We start from the raw sequence: 18,952 nt of genomic DNA on the forward strand, positions 1-18,952 counted from the left end.
TATGCATGCATGTATAGATAGAAGCTGTTCATACATCAGTTCTAAACTAAATAGCATAAACACACAAATGATCCATTTATAGTTACCTACATTTCCAGTGAGCAGCATGTCATGTACCTTTGTTATCAGTTGAAAGGGTCATTAATAACGACTTAGTTGGCTGGTTGGCATAGCTCTCTTGGGGGTTATGAGGGTTAATTCTCATAGTGGCCAAAAAAAAAAAAAGAATACATTATCTAGACAATGAACAGATGCAGACTGTTCTTTCTCTTAATAAGAGAGATAAGCCTCTGAGCTGATATTTGCTACCTTAGAGTATATATTCTAAGTAAAATACTTACTGAAAAAATTATGTTGTACAATTAGCCTCCCTTCTACCATGTGTGTGTGTGTGTGTGTGTGTGTGTGTGTGTGTATATATATATATATATATATATATATATATATATATATATATATACACACACACACACACACACACACACACACACACACACATATACATACATACATATATATCAATTTTCTTACTTCTTCGTAGGGTTTATGTGTGTTTTTCTTCTAGCCAGGTTTTCCCTACGTAGCCAAGGTTTTTTTGTAGCTCCAGCTCAGTAGAATCACATCTACTTGGTTGAGTAGAGCTTGCTAGGTGTTAGAAAAGAAAAAAGCCCAGAACCGAGTAGATGTGATTCTACTGAGCTGGAGCTACAAAAAAAAAAAAACCTTGGCTACGTAGGGAAAACCTGGCTAGAAGAAAAACACACATAAACCCTATGAAGAAGTAATAAAATTGATACTGTACCTTTACAGGGAGGATATGGGTGTGGCCTACTGATGACAGCTAACGAGCTAGAAATGGATCTATTTAGTTCTCCCACCTAGCAGTGAGAGCTTGCTAGGTGTTAGAAAGGAAAAAAGCCCAGAACCGAGTAGATGTGATTCTACTGAGCTGGAGCTACAAAAAAACCTTTGCTACATAGGGAAAACCTGGCTAGAAGAAAAACACACATAAACCCTACAAAGAAGTAATAAAATTGATACTGTAACCTTTACAGGGAGGATATGGGTGTGGCCTACTGATGACAGCTAACGAGCTAGAAATGGATCTATTTAGGTCTCCCACCTAGCAGTTAGAGCTTGCTAGGTGTTAGAAAGGAAAAAAGCCCAGAACCGAGTAGATGTGATTCTACTGAGCTGGAGCTACAAAAAAACCTTGGCTACGTAGGGAAAACCTGGCTAGAAGAAAAACACATAAACCCTACAAAGAAGTAATAAAATTGATACTGTACCTTTACAGGGAGGATATGGGTGTGGCCTACTGATGACAGCTAACGAGCTAGAAATGGATCTATTTAGGTCTCCCACCTAGCAGTTAGAGCTTGCTAGGTGTTAGAAAGGAAAAAAGCCCAGAACCGAGTAGATGTGATTCTACTGAGCTGGAGCTACAAAAAAACCTTGGCTACGTAGGGAAAACCTGGCTAGAAGAAAAACACACATAAACCCTACAAAGAAGTAATAAAATTGATACTGTACCTTTACAGGGAGGATATGGGTGTGGCCTACTGATGACAGCTAACGAGCTAGAAATGGATCTATTTAGGTCTCCCACCTAGCAGTTAGAGCTTGCTAGGTGTTAGAAAGGAAAAAAGCCCAGAACCGAGTAGATGTGATTCTACTGAGCTGGAGCTACAAAAAAACCTTGGCTACGTAGGGAAAACCTGGCTAGAAGAAAAACATACATACATACATACATACATACATACATACATACATATATATATATATATATATATATATGTCTTCTTAAGTTTTCGCGGGTGTGCATGTGCAAAAAATTAAAATCTCGGGTGTTTTCCCGCGTCATTATAAATAAGTTGGTTAAAATATTTAAAATCCTGGTTAAAATCCCATCTTAAAATCTTCTAAAAATCCTTACAGAGTACTCTGCAAGGTCCCTTAAAACCTCAGCTAAAATCCTACCAGTGACTTTAAAAGTTTTTCTTAAAGCAACGTTTCGACAGGCTCACACCCTGTCATCTTCAGGCTCTGTTTCATGTAGAAGCTATGGGCTTACGTAACCTACGTAACCAAGGTTTTTCTGCAGCCCTAGCTCAGTAGAATCACATCCACTCGATTCTGGGCTTTTTTCTTTTAGCTAGAAATAGATCTATATAAGTCTCCCACCTAGCAGGAAGAACTTGCTGGCTACCAGAAAAGAAAAAAGCCCAGAATCGAGTGATTCTACTGATGTGATTCTACTGAGCTAGGGCTGCAGAAAAACCTTGGTTACATAGGGAAAACCTGGCTAGAGGAAAAACACACATAAACCCTACGAAGAAGTAAGAAAATAGATACTGTACCTTTACAGGGAGGATACATAAGATGTGGGTGTGGCTTACTGATGAAAGCAAACGAGCTAGAAATAGATCTATATAAATCTCCCACCTAGCAGGAAGAACTTGCTGGCTACCAGAAAAGAAAAAAGCCCAGAATCGAGTGGATGTGATTCTACTGAGCTAGGGCTGCAGAAAGACTTTGGTTACATAGGGAAAACCTGGCTAGAGGGAAAAAAAAAAAAACCACACACACACACGTAAAAATCAGACTTTCTAGATTCTTGTTTCTGGGATTAAATATTCCCTACATTTGTTTGCATAAAGAATAGTTAATTATAGGTCAGGCCCTTATTAAATCCCCACAGCACAAAATGTAAGAATTCACTACATTCAGCTTATAAATGCACTAAATTCTCCTCCTCTCTGTCTTGCACTCCTGATAAAACATTAGCATCTTGGTGAAGACCTGTCATAATCTATTAAGATTACATTTGTGCCATATCCATAGGTCCTATAAATCTGCCTTGTTGCATTGCTTTCGATACAATGGTGTCTGAGAAATAACTTGCTCTGTATTCTGATGGGCCCATTTTGCTTCCCCAGCTAAAAATCGATGGCACACCTTCACAATGGACTGTTTACAAAGCTTTTGAAAACATTTCAGGAAAAGTAAATCTCTACTGCTTAAGAGAACTCTATAAACACACTTGGATTTATCAGATGACGTGCCTACTAGCATTAACTTGGCTGGTCACCTTCCCTGCTTTGAATTCAAAGGACCTTGAAACAAGCTGTAAAAATAGAGAATGGAGTGCCCCCGAAACCACTGAGTGATTCAGGGTGGAGGTGGTGGTGGAAGGGTCAGGCCTTTTGCTATTTGCTTAGGAAGAGATATTCATCTGTTACAGCTTTGGAAAGGAAGTGATGATATAGGCAGGTCAGCATAGGTCTAGTTTGTTCCAGACAGCTGAGAGATCAGAGGTTAGACACGTGCTATCTTTTGCTGTACAGCATGCATGAATAACACCACCGTTTATTGGAATGGTCTACAGCAGTGATTAGTCAAAAGGGGCCTTTTGCAGTACAGATGATGTCTGAGTTTGTCTGAATTTACTTTAGGTTTTAGATAAGGAAAGACCATGAATTTCTCTGTAACAGCCCCATGGGAAAATTAGACCCAGAACACCAGAGTGCAAAACACTGGGTTTTTTCCTGCTAGACAGTCTGGATTGAAATATAAAATCTTATCTTACTCCCACGCATGCCAAAGGCATCCTAACATTATTTTTCAACAAGAAAGCAGAACTTATTTGTTGCATTTGTTTTAAATGTGTACAAATTCCTTTAGGAAGCTCTGAAATATGAACAGATTTCAGGAAATGCTCAAGCAAATATTGTTTTTTTGGGGCATCTGTTTGTGATTTGACAGCTGGAAAGAAGACATTTTGGTATTGGCAGAAGGTGAGGAATCATAATGTGTTCTGAAAAAATGTCCAAATATTGACCTTCACCGTTGCTGCCATTTTCTGTTCTGCATTTGCTCGGATTTTTGTTCACGCCACACTGATTGCTTCTTGATTTGAGATGCCCAGTTAAGAGGAAAAATTGAGACAAGAAATGCTGATTGGAGTTATGCCTGTGAAGATATGTAAGCATACTTGGGTCATATAAATCTACATTTCTTCTTTTTTTTTAAGTATTAACTTACGTCTCAACATATACATTTATTTATAATAATTTATCTTGTTATACTGCTTCAGTGAACACGGTTTCTCAAAAATAATCCTGTTTATTCCAGTCTGGTGAATTGCTGAAGATTCTCTCTTAAGAATCTCTGCCTCACAGATTGGCATACATGCATATACATGGGATTCCTTAAGAAGAGAAAACTGCTATTAACCACTTTGTGTCAGCAGGATGAATGTGGCTTTACAAAAGTCTGAAACAAATTATTCAGATGAAGAAAACAAGATAACTTTCTATTTATGTCAAGTATAAAGTGCTTAATGCTCTTTGTAGTATTATCAGTTTGGTCTCAAAGGACAGGATTGTGATTTGCTATCTTGGGTGACAATTCTATGTGTGCCTTTTGAATGAGTCTCACTGAAATCAGCAAGATTTACTCTTAAGAAAACATGCATGTGTTTGGGTTGTGAGTCAAATGTACACATTGCTTATCTACTATAAGTCTTCACAGAGAAGAAACCTCCATTGGGGCACTCATTTTATTAGGGACTAAATAATAATTGCACATTACTCGGATTTACTAGTACAGCATACCATCTATGCCAGCTATGATTTTACAAATGTTGTATTATGTTTTTAGGATATTTGAAATTTTGTAAATGATAATTATAAAACTGTCCTGATAATTGCATACTTGAGGAAAATTCTCTCTCTCTCTCTCTCTCCCCCCCTCCACCTACATATGCATGTATCATGTCTGAGCAGTAAACAGATCATGAAGTTAGGGTGGGAACTTCAATGTAAATGTTAATTGAATAAATGCTAGCTATTAAAAAAGAGAAAATAAAATGACTACTATGACAATAGCCTTAAATAAGTCCACATAATGGCCACATTTTCAATACTGGATGTATCCTGATTACTATTTCTGTTGTTAAGTAAAAAGTTGTTAAGTGAGCTGTGTCAAATTTTACATATATGTATATTTATATATATTTTGCCACAGTTGTCAAGCAAATCACTGAAGTTAAGTGAATCACACAATCATTAAGCAAATCCAGGTTCTCCCATTGACGTTGCTTGTCATAAGCTGGCTGGAAAGATTGTGAATGGTGATCACGTGAGCCCAGAATGCTGCAACCATTGTCAATTGCCAGTTGCCAAGCAGCTGAATTTTGATCACATGACTGAGGGTTGCTGTGATGGTTGTAAGAGTGATTACCCTTTGTAAATCACTTTTTTCAGTGCCATTGTAACTCTGAAACATCGCTAAAGGAATGGTTGTAAGTCGAGGACTACCTATATTGCTTGCAATAAATATATTGCAGAAAAAGAAACACAGTAAAAGGGAAACCAAAATTATTAGGGAGCTACATCATATTTTTTTATAAGGAAAAACTTCAACTTTAGAGCAAACGTGTATAAGGAAAACATAATACAGGTATACAAAGTCATATATTGTATGGAAAATAAGCAGAAATAGTTTGTTTTCTTTTCTCACCAAGTTAGAATTAGAGATCGCCCACTGCAAGTAAATGTGTGGAGATTCAAGAAGTACTTCTTTATATAAAACATAGCTACATATATACTGTATTTAGAAAAGATAATGGCCAGCTGAAATGGTCTTAAAAGAGAACTCAGTAGGTTCAAGCAGAATTGAGAAACTCAGTGGCTAATTATCCTAATTACTGGCAACTTTATATTCTATAATTCAGAACATGCATTCAATGTATATATAAAAATCGTTCTATATAGATACTGTAAATGGAAAACAAAACCACTACCTTACTGAGAAACTGGCCCTCAAACTAGTACATATTCAGGAATGATCAACTTTACAATGATTAGGAATGACCCTACATCATTGTGGTTTCAGGTTGTACAATTATGATTTGGTATACGTGTGAACTAGAAGCACATGTGAGGGAAGGTATAGTGAGATAAAGTATAGTGAGTAAGTCACCTTTGATAAGATCTATACTGTAATCATTCACAGTAAGGCCTGTGTAGGGCATACTTCTAAACAAACTTTTGAATTAAGATTTATAGTATTTACAATTTCAGTCATGCTCCCCAAAGCATGGAAATTGTAAGTTTGAGGTACCCAACATCATTTCCATGCCACCTAAGCAGTAAACACATTTTACAGTCTCTCCTGTAACCCTCACGGGCTCACACTTTCTTTTGGTCTTTCACCTTTTTTTCTCTGCAGCAGAAGAAAACATTGCCATCTTGGATACCAACCAGAGACTGAGCATAACAGAGTCCCCAAATGACACACTGTTTTGTTTAGGGGAAACTCTGAATCACAAACAGATGTACAATTTTTTTCAAAGATAGCTTTTCAATTTTATTTAAAACTGTTGACAAAGAATGAAATAATAATAATAAAAAATAAGTTAAATAACCAGGGAAAAACAGTTAAATAGAGGAAAAGATTTTGCTAGTTGATAAATCCTGCCTTCATTTCTCCAACCCATCAAACATTATTTAAAATATTGTTAAGTTGCCAGTAGCCCAATGTCACACTGTTTTCTCATTTTTACAAGCAGGTTGAAGCAACTTTTCTATTTTGCCTCATATTCAAAAGATGTGAATAAAGATTCATAATTTTGCAAACCACCAGAATTGTTAAGACCAACATAAAATACTTTTAGTTTGTTATTTATTCAATTTATGTGGACATCCATCTCAGTCAAGTTGTTTCGGGTAGCTAACAATTCAAAAATCTACAAAAACAACTAACCCCCGCCCCCCAATACATATATAAAAATAGAAAATTGGCAGCCCAAATAAAAATGTCAACTAAAACCAACAATCAATATAAATTCAGTTCAAAAATTTCAATAACACTAATTGACAAGCTTCAGCAGCTTGAGTCCCAAGCTTGGGAACACATTATATTTTCATGGGCTCATGAAAGGCCAACAGGGTCACGGCAAATCAAATGTTTGAGAGGATGATGTTTCACAGGATAGTGACATGGGTCTTCCTCAGGGGTGGGTTCTACTTACCTTTACTACTAGTTCGCATTGCTATGTTGGACACTATAGGATGCTGTAAAGGCAGAGAAATATTGAGGTTTTGCCACCCTTAGTGGCACAAGATAGACCCAAATAGCAATTTTAGCTTGTGCTTAGTGGGTTTCATTCTTTTTCTGTCCTCCAGGAGTGCTCTGAGTATATCCTCAGCCATTTAATTCCCTGGTAAGGAGATTTTGGGGATCTACCAGAAAAGAGAAGGATGCAGAGGGGCAATCTGAACCAAAACCCCAAGTTTCCTCTGAAATCCATAATTATTTGGGGCAGACCTATTAAATAATCCAGAGTCTCTGTAATGGAGACCAGTGAGCACCAGAAAACTCCAGGGCCAACAGAGTGATCTGATCATGTAATGGAATGTGTGGACAACCTTGAGGAGTGAGAGAAAGAGATGCTGTCTAGTGAACAATCAGACATCAGAGGAAGGAGCCTGCAATTCTTAATGGACATAGGAAATAAACATAGGATGGTCCCTCCCCTCCCAAATGATCAGATGGATAAAACTGGTGGCAAGAAATTTGTACCTTCAGACTTTCAAGATGATGTTAATGTAGCCTTTCAATAAAGTAGATTTAGCTCATCTAGTCATGTTTTCTGTCTCATCTAATCAGGAGGGCTGTCTCATCTAGTCAGGAGTTCATGACAGAGGAATGATAGCAATCTTCCCTAATTTCAAATCACACTTCTATTGCTATACTTTTTTTTTTTAAAAAAAAATGACCTCAATCATATGTTGGGTCCTCAATGACTTGAGTCAGGCCAATGTCTGGCAGCTCTCATGCTGCCATGAACTCCAAGCTACTTCTGACTCAAGGAAAGCATGAAGGTTGGAGTCCCCAAGGACTACAAGCCTGGGAAACTTCAACACCAATGTAGCCATAGATCTTAGGCAGTGAAACTGCTATGCAGTTGGGAGACTGGTTCCCTAGAGTCCAACCTAACAAATAGGGTTCCACATCCACCTATCTGTGGAGCAGTACCTCTGGATACTACCAGAATGTCTTTAATGAACACAACTACTTCTCCACCCTTGCACAGGCTTCTTGGTTAATGCCACATCTGAAACCTAAGTGGGCACATCTCTGAAAGAACATCTGTCTCCAGGCCCAATCAGTCTCGATCATGTGTGCCAGGTCATACTTCTTATCTTTGATTAAATTACAGATGAGGGAGGCCTTCTTATAGACTGATCTGGCGTTCAGAAGCAACAACCAAAAATGCTTGACAAATACAGTAAGTGAATGGTTTCTACCTCTCTATTTCATCTGTTTCTTCGAAGTCTTTTAATTATGCTGTTATAAATAAGTAAGTATAGAGATCTGATTAATTCAATTTGAATGCAGATGCCCCATGGGAGTTCTGGAAAAGCTAACAAACCCATTCTAGCAAGCATATAATCATCATATCTGGTGACAGTAATTAAAATAGAGCAATCATCTGCTAACCACCATGTTATCTAAAATAGAAAGGAAGGAAGGAAGGAAAGAGGGAGGGAAGGAAGGAAGGAATAAAGAAAGGAAGGAAGGAAGGAAGGAAGGAAGGAAGAAAGAAAGAAAGAAAGAAAGAAAGAAAGAAAGAAAGAAAGAAAGAAAGAAAGAAAATGATAGGAGAATCTGGAGCATTCAATAGCACTCTTTCCTTAGAACCACTAAAGATACTGAAATAAAGAAGTTATGAAATGGATGTAACATTTAGAAAATGCAGCAAGAGGCCTTGAAATTTCATCAATGTGTTTAGTTTAAAGAAATTTAGAAGAAGAAAAAAAAACAGTTTACTGTTTACTGCTTTTTGGAGAAGTTTAGCTTGCACGGAGAAAAATAATCTAGCAAGAAGACCGGCCCTAGAGGGGCTGGTAAGCTCTTCCAAAGCACTGTGGATGATTTAATACCATTTACAATTCACTCTGAATTATCTGATGCCATTGCTTCTGATTGTTTGTGGTGGAATGCCTTCTCAATTATTAAAGAAGGCTCAGTTTTTAGACTATTTAACTAACCAATCCACTTTATTTGCTTCCAGTACTGAAACTTCGTTATGTTCTGATGATATAGTGTCTGCAGTCATTTTTTGTGAAAATGGATTTCAATTAGGACAGGCGCTTACACTTTCTGGTTGGAGTAGTGGCCTGACTTTATTCTTTAAGTACTGTAGGCTTGTGCCTACAGTACTTAAACAATATTTTTGTCTATGTCTGCAGCAGTTATTAGTTGTTCTTTCAAATCTTTCATTCTTGAATTTTCTTTTACATTGTTTAATTGTAACTATATATCATGGATCTAGCTCTAATGATCAGTTTCTCTGTGACCTTTGTCATTTTTTAGAACTGGACATTCTGTTGTTGGTGCTTGGGGAGATCAGTATTTTGGATACCTTGTCTAATTTTGGAAGTAAGATTTATTCATGATTAACTACCTTTGATCTAAGGCTGTCCATAATTGCTGTTACTCATTTACAAGATAATTTATATAGATACATACGTATATGTGTACACACATACACAGCGCGCGCGCACACACACACACACACACACACACATATTCTAACATTGAAATGATCCAGGTTTCATTTCTTATGCAGGGGGCTAGCATTGTCTCTATTACATCTATAATATAGTTTCTAATAATGTTTTTTTCATTTTCTCAAAGAATTAGTGAAAGCTAAAATGTTTTCCTTAAATTTTGTGTCATTCATATTCTTTTCCTTCTTTGTTTTATGCATCTCTTCTTCTCTCTTTTCTACCCCTTTTAATGTGGCTGATTAGTCAATCTTTTATGGTAGGCATTTTTCTAATCTTTCTGAAACAGTTCTCCCTTCCAATATCTATCTATCTATCTATCTATCTATCTATCTATCTATCTATCTATCTATCTATCATCTATCTATCCCCCCTCTCAAAAAATCTCCTTTGAATATTTCAGTTTGTCTAGTGCCTTTTCTTTCACTGTTGCAGGAATTATTGAATAAGTCCTTCTTAGTTTTTCCCTGATCTTTCAGCAAATTATTTCACTAACATAGTCCAATTATGATTCCACATAGATCATTCTACAGAGATAGGGCTGACTCCTCTTGTTAATGTTTTTCCTGTGACCAAGGCTAACAACCTTTCCTCAGTACTGGTGCTGTTGTTTTTTTGTTTTTGTTTTTATTGAATTTATATACCACCCTACTCCCAAAGGACTCAGGGTGGTGAACAGCCATAGAATAAAACATATAAATACAAAATTTAAAATAAAATAAAAGGAATTAAATAATTTGGCTGAATAAATTTTAAACCCCAATAATTTAAAAACAAATTTAAAATTTCCATTTAAAAAGGGGAAAGACTTAGGTCAGGCCAGCTTGATGAAATAAGAAAGTCTTGAGTGCACGACGGAAGGTACGCAGATTCGGGATCCTCCGTATCTCCGGGGGGAGCTCGTTCCAAATAGTAGGTGCCCCCACAGAGAAGGCTCTCCCCCTGGGGCCGCCAGTCGACATTGTTTGGCTGACGGCACCCAGAGGAGCCCCTCTCTATGGGAGCGTACTGGTCGGTGGGAGGCTATTGGTGGTAGCAGGCGGTGCATAGATAACCAGGTCCTAAGCCATGGAGCACTCTAAAGGTGATAACCAAAACCTTGAAGCGCACTCAGAAGACCACCGGGAGCCAGTACAGCTCGTGCAGGAGAGGTGTTACATGGGAGCACCACGTCGCTCCCATCACCACCCGTGCGGCCGCACTCTGCACCAGTTGGAGCCTCCGAGTGCTCCTCAAGGGGAGCCCCATGTAGAGAGCGTTACAATAGTCCAGATGGGAGGTGACAAGGGCATGAGTGACCGTGTGTAAGGAGTCCCGATCTAGAAAGGGACACAACTGGCGGATCAGGCGAACCTGATGAAAAATCCTCCCGGTCACGGCCATCAAGTGCTCTTCTAAAGACAGCTGTGAATCCAGGAGGATTGTTGGAACAATCAGCAGCATTTGACTTCCTTAATCATTAAGCACACTTGTGTTTCTTGAGTTCTTTTGGTATTGAAGTCATGGTTGCTTTCAGTCATTTCTCACTGAATTTTTTAAGCTATATGAGAAGATTTCTGTTCTCATAAATAAGTTAGAAATTAGTTAATTAATTTCTATTTCTATTAAATTTTTATTCAGAGTCACTTTTCAGGTGAGAAGGACAGCATAAAAATTTAATAAATGGGCAGCAATAGAAGTTTAATAAAATAAATGTTTCCACACAACTTCATTTTATCTATGTGCATTTTGTAGTCTTAGACATTTCTATTCACTTTGTATGCATTGTCTTTGGGTTCAATGGACAAAGACGTTCACAACAAATATTTGGGCATCCTTCAAACTGTCAACATGAAACACACTGAAGTCATGAAGAAGGTTAGAAATGAATCCATCACTACAGTGAAAAAGATATTAAAGTCCAAATTCAGTGGAATCTCCATCAAGGCAATTAACATCTGGGCAAGTTCAATATTGAGATACACAACTAAAAGAGTGGACTGAACTCAAGCGGAACTAAAAGCCCTGGATACGATGACCAGAAAAATTGTGATAATGATAACTTCATCCATGCAGCAATGTTGACAGACTCACTAAGAAAAATGGGTGAGCTTGGTATGTTGCAATTACACCAGACAATTGAAGAATGAAACAGGCCATTGTAAAAATAGCTAAAGGTTGGTGAAGAAGATGCACTGAAGCTAAGTACCTCATGAAGACTTACTAAATACCAAAGAAACCAAACTGGCCTACAGGACTAAATATAGAAATAAAAACAGATATGGGTAAGCGAAGTATTACATGGCCAGTAGACACATACAAACAAACAAAATAGTAAGCAAAACTACAAGACCTGTCAATGGCTAAGACTAGAGCAAAAAAGTTGAAGGAAGAGACAGAGGGGTTAATTCTGGCTTCACAATACCAATCCTTAAGAATTAATGCACACAAAGCCAGAATTGAGAAGACAGCAACAGAGAGCAAGTGCTGTCCCTGCAAATAAGCTGAAAAAAGAGTGGGCCACACAGTTACGGTATGTGCTACAAGAAGATTGCATAGACTGGCTACAAACAACGGCCTGACAAAGTAGTAACAATGGTGCATTGGAATATCTGCAAGAAATATCATTTGCCTGCAAGCAAAAACTGATGGGGCCATAAAATTGTCAAAATAATAGAAAATGAAGAAGCTAAAGTGCTGTGAGATACATTCTCTCTGTATTTGTCTCTATCAATTGCAATGAGTTTGCTTTCATTTTTTATTGTTCCTTTAAACACTAGCAAACAATAAGTCTATCCCAGGTTCTTGAGAAAAATTCAAGTGGTGAATAAAAATGCCAAATCTGGCTGACTATGTGACCAACAAAAATAATTATCTGAAACTTGAAGTGATGAAGCAGTTAGTTGAGGGTTTAGTGGTTTCTCATCTATATTATTAAAGCTGTTTGCTGTCAAGTCTTCCTGAAGTCGCGCAGAGTTTGTGTGGCTCTGGATTTACTTAGTCCCACATCTCCTTTTCACCAGTCTTAATGTTAGTTGGGGTTCCATAAGTAATAATAACTTAAATTGCTGTTGATGAAATTTAAGGTACTGTTTCAAGCTTTTTAGCTTTCATCAGCTAGCCATACCCTTACTCGGATTTGAACTTGGGCTTCCTACATGTTAGGCAGTTGAATTAACTTTCTGAGCCACAAGTTCTCCTCCCTTCATCAGCTTGAGCCAGCTTCATGGTTTGTTGTGGATGCGACTGCTTGAGTTTGTTGTGAATGTGACTGCTTGAGGGCTCCTGGATTGGAGCTGAAAGGCGAAAGGAATGCCCCCTCCCACATGTTGGGGTAGACCAGGTGTCTCAATAGAAAAACACTTAATCTTTTCCCTGGCTCAAGCAGATGAAGGGAAGAGAACTTGTTGCTCAGAAGGTTAATTCAACCGCCTAACATGCAGGAAGCCCAAGTTCGAATCCGAGTAAGGGTATGGCTAGCTGATGAAAGCTAAAAAGCTTGAAATAGATTTATACTAGTCTCCTTTTATTTCTTTATCAGCAAAATATAAATTTGGTATAAAATGGTTTGTCGTGAATGCGACTGCTTGAGAGCTCCTGCTAATACAACATATATAGAATATATATGCTGTATTAGCATATATATGTTAATACAGGTTGTTCTTGACTTACAACATTTCATTTATGAGCGTTCAAAGTTGCAATGGTACTGATAAAAGTGACATGTGACATTTTTCAGTTACAACTTTTGTAGCATCGCCATGATCATGTGATCAAAATTCAGATCCTTGGCAACTGGTTCATACCTATGACCACTGCTGTGTCCCAAGGTCATGCCATCACCTTTTGCAACTTTTTGAGAAGCAAAGGCAATAGGGAAGCCAGAATCACTTAACAACATAGTTACTAATTTATCAACTGCAGTGATTCACTTAATAACTATGGCAAGAAAGTTCATAAAATGGGGCAAGTCTCACAATGACCGAAATTTTGGGCTCAATTGTGGTCATACGTTGAGGACTACCTGTACTTACTTTTTTTAGAATCGAATGCATTGAACCTTTTCCTAAAATTTGATTTCATGAAGTTTAAAAGAGCACTTATAATTCACCTTTTACAAGATTTTTCTGAGGTTGGTTGATGCCACTTAAACCATGGAAGTGCTATCAGTAGATGATGGTTACAATATTTATCTATTGTTATAGTAGTATGCATAGGTATTGTGCACACTAAATAAAATTACTGCCACTCTTACTATTACTAAGCACACTCCCTGAATATTCATTCAGAGAACAGCTAAGTCTTTGTTGTTGTTGCTGTACCGGTTTGGGAAAAAAAATCATGTGATTTTCTTAAGCAAAGTAGGAGTTCATATGATGTGAGCAGAACCAAATATTGATTTTCTTGAAACTTCCTCAGTTTTGTTTCTGAGGGATCCAAAAAAGCAGCCGTTCTGAAAAAAAAAAAAAAACCAAACAAAGCAAAACTCACAATCAAACTAATTATGTTGTGTTTTGGTAACGGAAAAGCCAGGGTAGAAAGGTTGGGTGAGGAAATGAGTTATTTTAAATCCTTTCATGGAAGAATAGCGAGCCGTAAATAATCTATTGATTACATTCTCATCTCTACCCTTTGTTAGTTCTAGCATACTGACCGTACATGTTTAGAACCTTTGGTGAAATCGGTGAAAAGCAATTGTTTGTGCCACCCTGATTTCTCCTCTTTCTCCCAAATTTCCAGTTCTTTCCCTAAAAGATTTTCTTTCCCATTTCAAAGCCATGTATTATTTTGATTCTGATTCTTACCTTCCCTGAGGTTTCACATAGTGATCTAGACAAATAAATATTATTCCTCATGGATGCCATTTTTGTCCTGGTCTGGTCCCCACGTCTGAAGCCTTGTTTAAGGTTCCTCCTTTTGTTAATCTGCGTTGTGGAGATTTAGTTGAATAGACTTCATTTTTTTTTCTTTTTTGCCTGCTACTCCTCAACCCACATGTTGATCCTAATTATTATATTAGATTTCATTGCCTTTTCCTTTCCATCTGCAAATCAGCAATTCATTATAATAATTATACTTATTATTTCTGGGTTCGCCCTATACTTTTTGTGGCTGTTTTATACACTTTGCAGGCACAGGTTTGTTTGTTTTTTAATTATACACACATGCTTAGAGCTGAAACCGGTGTGTAATAGTGGAAAACTAAGTAGTATACCTTGGACAGCTGTTTGGTAGAATTGCCAGTAACCATTTGAGGTCTCTCACAAAAAAGCTATGATGTTCAATCAGAGTTTTCAGGCAGGAGCTATTGGAACTCTAAGGAAGATATTAATAACTTACACTCACTGCAAAAATGGCTTTTTGTAGAGGCGGCACCAATAATGATAGTCCTCCTCCTCCTCCTCCTCCTCCTCCTCCTCCTCCTCCTCCTCCTCCTCCTCCTCCTCCTCCTCCTCCTCCTCCTCCATCATTCTCTCAGCCAAAAAAAATCTAAGCAAACAACTTTGTCCATAATCGTACAATTTCATTTTATATATTCTGGCTTAAATAGATTTGAAAATTCTTCCTTTCTAATACAGGTAGTTCTTGTCTTACATTACAGTCACTCAAATGATTGTTTGAAGTTACAATAGCATTGAAAAAAGTGACTTACAACCTACTTATAACTGTTGCAGCACTTCCACAGTCACGTGATCAAAATTTGGGCGCTTGGTAGTCAGCAATTGCAGAATCCTATGGTCATGTGATCACCATTTGTGACCTTCCTAGATGACTTCTAACAAGCAAAGTCAATGGGGGAAGCTGAATTCATTTAACAACCACCTGATTCATTTAACAACTTCATTGATTCACTTAACAACCATGGCAAAAAAATGGTTGCCAAATTGGGCACAACTCACTCATAACAGAGTGTTATGTTGCTTCATAACAGAAATTCAAGACCCAATTATGGTTGAGAACTACCCATACATCCAAGATCTTTGCTAAACACCTTACTTTTCTATTTTTATAGAAAGCGTTTGACTGTTTCAAGCCAGAATTGGACAGCTCATCAGCCACACAGATGGATAAACAATTGGATCTTCATGCCTGTAGTATTGGTGCAAATGAGAAATTGGACAGGAATTTTGTATAGGCTGCGCTCATACCCTTGAAAGAAGGGCAAAATAAAGCAAAAGTCTAAGTATAATAAAAAGTACTAGTTGATTCAATGCATCTCCTAGTATGTATATGGGGAATTCTTCTCTGCCTTCTTTTTTTGTTTGTTAAAGAACAGGTATTGCATTTTAATTAGGCCTACACAAAACTTACCCATTTCGTTTTTCAGATTCAGATTTTTGCAAAAGCTGCCTTTCTTTTTTCAATATTTTTCAGATTTACCCAACCCAATTAAAAGCCATTAGATTTAACTGCTTCTTGCTTTATCCAAAACCGGTGGTGGCAAACTTTTTCCTCACTGAGTGCCGAACAGGTATGTGCTTCATGTGCCTTGCACGCACCCATGCTATCCATGCTAACACGTGGCTTCTCCCCTGTATGCTGCGCACACAACTGTACCATCTGCACAAGAGCATGGCTTTCGCGCACCCCCCCACCCCCGTGTGCTGCAAATGCGTGTGAAAGCACAGGAGAGCTCCAAAGACCAGCTGGGTCCCCTGAATTGCATACATGCACACCAGAGGCCTGAACACCACCTGGGGTGCACGCCCATGCGCAGCTGCAGGTGAGTTGGGTGACAGCTCGCGTGCCCAGAAAGTTGGCTCTTTCTGCCACCTCAAGCATGCATGCCATAAGTTCGCCATCACAGTCCTAGACCAAATAAAATACTATACTATGCTATTAGAGCTAGTTACATGGCGATCATTGGTGGGTTTCAAAATTTTTTACTACTGGTTCTGTGGGTGTGTCTTGGTGGGCATGGCATGGCTTGATGGGCGTGTCTTGGTGGGCGTGGCAGGGGAAGGATACTGTAAAATCTCCATTCCCACCCCACTCCAGGGGAAGGTTACTGCAAAATCCCCATTTCCCAATCAGCTAGGACTCGGGAGCAGAGAATAGATGGGGGCTGGGCCAGACAGAGGTGGTATTTACTGGTTCTCTGAATTATTCAAAATTTCCCCTACCAGTTCTCTAGAACTGGTCACAACCTGCTGAAACCCACCTCTGATGGAGATATGAAATTGAATTACATGGATAGTCCCAGGCACTGGTTGCTCTTTATAAACTTTCATTGAAAAACTGCCCCCTTTTAACTTATACTAGTTGCACTGAGGTAAATTTAGTAAAGTTAGGAAGTAGGTAGGCTAAGATTTTATTATTGAACTTTTTTCATTGGGATTGTAACTATATAAAGACATATATTAATTTAATTCTTCTGGTGTGATTTTAGCAGTTTATTATTTCTTATTTGCTAAAATTTATTGTGTCTGTATCACATCCAACAGGTAAGCATATTATAAAGAAAATGTTTGTTGGTAACTTGAGTTTTGGATGTGACAAGATAGACTTAGGTTAAACTTGGATGTGACAAGATAGACTTAGGTTTTCTTTGCCACAAAACTCTAAAGGTTTTTGATAACAAAACATAGCATAATTTGTATGATACAATAGGATAATCTCCATGTCTTTCTTTCTTTGAAGGAAGGGTGAGATTAACAAAGTATGTTAGGTAGATAAATTCTGCATACATGGACCACAAAGCTAAAAATAATTAATGGCACTATATATGTTATGCTATACAGATATTTGGAATTTCATACCTAGGATTCAGGGTCCAGCTGATTTATTTGAACGAAACACTCACAATTGTCATGAGAAATGAGCATTCTTTGATCTAAAATATAAAAATGAAGAAACACTCTTAATTATTTTCACTCTTTTTTTTATAGTGTAATTACCATGATGTGTTTTTCACAACTAACTAGAAATTAGTAGCATCAAGCTAATTGGGTGAAGTTGCACCTCTGAAGGACTAGAAATTCCTTCAGATTTACGTGTGCTGTGTATAGAATAAAATGGCAAGTACTGTGAATATTTGTTCACTCTTTAACTCCTTTTGTTTTCTTGCAATCATTTTATAAACATATCTTTCACTGTTCATTTTTGCCCCTCCACGATGAAATTTCTCCTCCGCACTTTAGCTTAGCTTGCACCTAGTACAATCATTTTTGTCTATTTTGTCCTGACATGGTAACTAATAACTTGGTTCCTTCCACACTATCTCTATCACACAAAAAAAGCCTCTTCCAATCTATCTGTTCAGTCATTCCATTCATCCAGCAGTAAATTCATGCATGAAGGGTTGATGTATTAAGATTGCTTCTCTTTACAACAGAGATAGATGACGTGTAGTCAGCCAATTGTAGAATTGATATGATTTGTTTATTTTTGGGGGGTATTTGGGTATTCAGTGCCAACAGTACAAATTTAGTGCTTCTCTGTTCCTGAACTGCCACAATACAAGAAACTAATGTTCAACTTTCATTAAAAATACAAACTCCAAAATTTTAATTGCAAAGACAGAGTGTGAAGTGATTTGAATTAAAATGCTTGTTTCATTTTTGCTTTTTGTTTAAATATAGCAATATCAATTTGGCACATTAAATATCAGCCTTCTTTAACACGGATCTTTATTTTAAAAGGTTTTTACAAACAATGAAGAGGCTTCACACTGCCATTCTTTAAGATTATATTCTTGACTATTCTAATCTGTCAACAAATACTCAACAAAACATTTTCCTAATTTGCTTGTGAAGGGATTGGCTATTTAGATACTTGAGGTATGTAGCAATTCAGGTTTAACAAATCTTATTGTAATCCATTCATTTGTGGAAGGATTATTGCTATCTTGCTTTAAATACCATTCTGTGGACAAAACAGGGGTGTATTTTATTTGTGTGATCTGTAAAATGTGAAAAAAAATTGTAGTTTTCTCTCATTCTCAATTTCCCAAATCTCAGGGCTATCCAAGAAAATTGATTAGTAGGAGATTTAAGACAGATAAAAGCAAAGATTTTACGTTATACATAACTGAGTGTTGGTACTCCATGCAATATGCAGTGACATCAATTCAGACAGATCTAAAAGGAGATTAGACTACTATATGGAGGAGTAAGTATATATGGATGCTAGTCATGATGACAAAATATTATTTCCAGGATCAGAAGGGCAAAGTCTGTATATACTAGAGAAAAATATCAATATTTTTCAATATTACTCTAGAACCAAGATATTAGACTGGATAAAAACCTTGGACTGACCCTAAACCACTAATCAGTCTGTATATACAAGATGCAACAGTGGCCTGGAGGATTTGGATACAAATTCCAGAGCATTAAAAAAACAACAACCCGTCACTGAATTTTGAATGTGAGGGATGTAATGAAGATTAGGCA

The 18,952-nt window shown here is 37.5% G+C and overlaps 1 long non-coding RNA gene across 1 annotated transcript; it reads left to right on the forward strand.

Moving 5' to 3' along the window:
* Positions 1-3,897: 3,897 nt before the first annotated feature.
* Positions 3,898-16,106, forward strand: LOC148116408 (uncharacterized). Its single transcript, XR_015733524.1, has 5 exons — positions 3,898-3,984; positions 8,228-8,296; positions 9,385-9,450; positions 15,571-15,834; positions 15,933-16,106. It is a non-coding gene; the product is annotated as an uncharacterized LOC148116408 (long non-coding RNA).
* Positions 16,107-18,952: the final 2,846 nt, after the last annotated feature.

The sequence above is a fragment of the Pantherophis guttatus genome, chromosome 1 (assembly GCF_059756535.1).
Source record: "Pantherophis guttatus breed Tessera chromosome 1, ASM5975653v1, whole genome shotgun sequence".
NCBI lineage: Eukaryota > Metazoa > Chordata > Lepidosauria > Squamata > Colubridae > Pantherophis > Pantherophis guttatus.